General features: G+C 47.7%; 1 non-coding gene across 1 annotated transcript; it reads right to left on the reverse strand.

Moving 5' to 3' along the window:
- Positions 1 to 3769: 3769 nt before the first annotated feature.
- trnal-uaa (transfer RNA leucine (anticodon UAA)) lies at positions 3770 to 3852 on the reverse strand. Its single transcript has one exon. It is a non-coding gene; the product is annotated as a tRNA-Leu (tRNA).
- Positions 3853 to 4187: the final 335 nt, after the last annotated feature.

Below are 4187 nucleotides of genomic sequence, written 5' to 3' on the forward strand. Positions count from 1 at the left end.
TGCCTGCGATGTATTACCACTGCTAAGGAAATTATTCATTCTTTGTGAAAGTATTTGAGAGATTGTGGAAATGTCTGGAAGAGGAAAGACCGGTGGGAAAGCTCGGGCCAAGGCCAAGTCTCACTCCTCCCGGGCTGGACTGCAGTTCCCGGTGGGCCGTGTTCACAGGCTCCTGAGAAAGGGTAACTATGCTGAGCGTGTGGGTGCCGGAGCCCCGGTCGATCTGGCTGCTGTGCTCGAGTATCTGACCGCTGAAATCCTCGAGCTGGCCGGTTACGCGGCCCGGGACAACAAGAAGACCCGCATCATCCCCAGACAACTGCAGCTGGCCGTCCGCAACGACGAGGAGCTCAACAAGCTGCTGGGAGGGGAGACCATCGCTCAGGGCGGGGTTCTGCCTAATATCCAGGCCGTGCTGCTGCCTAAGAAAACCAGCACTCAAGAGCTCCCAGAAAAAGTAAAGCGGCCAAAATGTCATCTAATAAACCAAAGGCTCTTTTCAGAGCCACTCACAGTCTCTGTGAAAGGGCTGGTTACTGTCAGGAGGAAGTCAGAGATGGAGTTATTGGAACAGTGGATTGACCTGTTTCACATCTGTCCAGGTGTGTTTTCAGTTCCCTCTCTGGATTTCGCTCTGTTTCTCTGCTCACACATCTCCCCCTCTAGTTAAGTGAAGAACAGGGTGTCAGAATCAACAATTTAATAAATCCCACTGCCTTCGATTTGATAAATCCCGAGATTATCCCGGTACATTAACGGGAACTGGTTCGGAGCTGATGAATTAATTTAATAATGGAAGTGTCCGGGTTAATTCTCTGTTTTTCATTTGGACAGTTTGAATTGTGTTTTTTTTTTTCTCTCCGGTGATCTGAGCGCCGCTTCTCAATGAGAATCTGCTTCCGGAACAGAGTAAATGCAGGAAGGAAGAGGCCATTCTCGGGCTGTGTGTTTCTCTCCTAACCTGATCTGTTTAGACCGCACTTTTCCCAGAGGACGGAATCAGTGAGAGTTGTGCACACACAGGAGCTGAGTCCATTGCAGCGCTTTAATATGTGCCTTCCCCCCGGCCCTCCCTATTCTCCGGACACAGAGCTGTCTGTTTCCCCCGGCGGCGGGATAGAGTCGGGGATTCTCTCCCCGCAGTGTCAGGGTCTGCAACCCCGGGGAACTGGCGGTTTCAGTCAGAGTGACCGAGCTGCCTTACATATCCTGTGTACTAATCTCCAATGGATTCAAATATTAGTGAACTCATTGGGTAATGTTAGTTAATAACCCTCATGTGAACGGACCCGGCTCCATTAATGCCTTCCAAATAAAACTGGGATCCATTTCTTTTCCCCAAATGCCAGCTAACGGATCCCAGGAGCGGGGTTGAGATTGTGCTGAGCAGCAATTAGTCTCCGGTAATGCTGCTTTCTAAATTCCAGATCAGCTCTCAGTCCGACAGGCCTTTCGGGAAAGTGATGTGACAAAACAGAAACCATGTGGCCGCCCCTCCAATCTAATGGGTTTGATGATGAACAGAGATGGCAGCTCTTTCCTTTGCTGATTTGGTGGCTCTGAAAAGAGCCCTTGTTACACTTGTTACTGAAGCTGGGTTTTAAGTGCGTTCCCCGCGGATGCGGTGGGCCAGCTGGATGTCTTTGGCCATGATGGACCGGGATCATTCTGGTGAATCTGCTCATTTTCCGGCAGAAGCATCAGTCGCTGTTTGAACTGTTTAAAGTCAGGGGTGAATTAGCAGCCAGAAAGTGAAGGGCAGTTCATTGCTCCCTGCAGCATTATCCGCCTCTTTCAGGAGAAAAGATCAGAAACCGCTCGTTTCTGTCAGTCCCCGAGAAGCCTGTGAGAGGCGGTTAGTCGCTAATTTGTTCCTTTTACAGAGTGGAAGCTGATATTTGTCCCGTTTTAAATTGCTGAACCGGACCTTCCTCCCGCCGCTTACAGTTAACAGATTGACAAATGAAAACGATTCCTAAAATCGCGTCAGGATTTTGTGACGGTAAATACAGTAACATAGAACATAAAATGAGAGGTTTTAAAATTGTTGCCTGAAAATTGAAATTTTCCATCACTTCAATTCCTTCCTGCTCTGGAATTGCCAGGATTTTTCCAATTGGAAAATCTAAGCCAATGAGAACTTCTATTTACTTATATGTGATTCTCCTATTGGTTAAGAATTGGATTGAGAAGCGGGTGACCAATCAGAGACAGAGTCAAACTGCGGGGATTCCAGGCCCCCAGTAACTGAGCTGAAACTGTTCAGATTGACAAACCCTGGCAGCAGCTTCACACATTGGACACTTCACACTGAGTCATTCAAGGGCTGGTGTGAGAGAAGCTTCAGATCCTGTCATTACTCTCTGACTCATTATTCATCTCGAACCAAACAATTAGTAAATGTGAAGCAGTGAAGAGACTTTTCATTCTCACTGCAGAATGTGTCATCTGAGGAAATAAGGAACTATTATTTCCGGAGATTCCAGGTACATTCCTCCCTGAACAAATCCATTCCTAACATTCCCGATCACAGCCTATCCCAGCTCCTGTTGTCACCCGACTCCAGCTGAATTGGAGAAACTCATGTGTTGGGGTTTGAGTTGTGAGGTGGGGTTTCTCCGCCAGTGTTACTGTCTTACAAACTCTCCCCCTGAATTTGTGAACTGAGACTGCACCGAACACATCCCCAGTTAGAGTGAGGGCCGGACACCCCTCTGTTTTATGACAGAGAGTGGGGAAAGGGCTGGGTGGAGGAGAGTCACCAGGGATCCTGGATTTACTCCAAATCATTTCCATGTGGAATCTGCAGGCGGGGCCTGGACAGGGATCATTTGATCAGGGGATCAGCTCTTTCCTGAGAGATGTGGGTGGCTCTGAGAAGAGCCTTTGTGTTCAGATGTTTACAAGTTTCCCGCGCTTTCACTTCTTTCCAGACCCTGCTTTCTGAGACTTCGCTGCTTTCGGCTTGACCTTGCTCTTCCATGTCTGCACTTTCTTCAGCGCCTTTCCGCCCGCCGCACTCTTGCCTTTTTTGACATTCATCGCAGGAGACTTTTTCTGAAGCGTTGCTTTCTTCACCGCCTTATTTGGCGTTGCCGCCACCTTGCTGCTCGTTTTCTTGGCTGTTACTTTCTTTGTTGTCACTTTCTTGTCTGCTGGTTTCTTCACGAAAGATTTCTTGTCTGCTGGTTTCTTCACTGAAGATTTCTTGTCTGCTGGTTTCTTCACTAAAGATTTCTTGGCTGCTGGTTTCTTCACTAAAGATTTCTTGTCTGCTGGTTTCTTCACCTTCTTTCCCACTTTTCCCTGGGTTTTCCTTCTTGCTGATTTTGAAGGAGCCGGAGGCGCCCTGTCCCTTGCTCTGCACCAGGGAGCCTTTGTTCACATTCCTCTTGATACTTTGCTTGATCTGGGTCTTGAGCTTCTCCTGAGCGGTGGCAGACCTGCAAGGAATCAACTACCAGCTAGCGTACAAAGCGAGACCAAGGCTCAGGGCCTTCAGTTACCTGGAGGGGAGTCGGAGAGGCAGCGGATCCTGTGAGGAACCACAATCCAGGAAGGATGAGAAGGTCATTGTCAGAGTACAGAGGAGATTAAGTTAAAGATTTACCAGTTTATAAGCAAGCGCAGAGCCAAGGAACGGTGCTGGGGCAGATCAAATAATAGGAAGCTGTGATCAGTTGGAAGGCAAGAGTGATTAAATGACAGAAGAGATGATGGTGCAAGGCAAAAGTCAGGGAAAGAATAAATAACATTTTGTAAGCACAAATACCAGGAGTGGGGTTTGAACCCACGCAGACACATGTCTATTGGATCTTAAGTCCAACGCCTTAACCACTCGGCCATCCTGGTACATTAGGCCACCACTGAAAATGAAATTTAATGTGATTCGGGTGCCATCTGGCCTTTTCCAATCTAAACATATGACTCCTCTCCCATGCTAAATTGGACCCTTCATTATTTATGAACCTCAATCGGATCACCCCTCAGTCTAGGTTTCTCTAAGGTGTAGGGTCCCAACTCTTTTAGTCTAACTTGATAACCAAGATGTCTTATACTGGGAATTCGTCGAATGTCTCTCCTCTGTACCCTTTCCAAAGCCTCAATATCACCCATCATATGAGGAGACCAAGACTGGATACAATATTCCAAGTGAGTCCTGACCAAGGTTTCATAAAAGGACAAAT

The sequence above is a fragment of the Heterodontus francisci genome, unplaced genomic scaffold (genome assembly GCF_036365525.1).
Source record: "Heterodontus francisci isolate sHetFra1 unplaced genomic scaffold, sHetFra1.hap1 HAP1_SCAFFOLD_61, whole genome shotgun sequence".
Taxonomy (NCBI): domain Eukaryota; kingdom Metazoa; phylum Chordata; class Chondrichthyes; order Heterodontiformes; family Heterodontidae; genus Heterodontus; species Heterodontus francisci.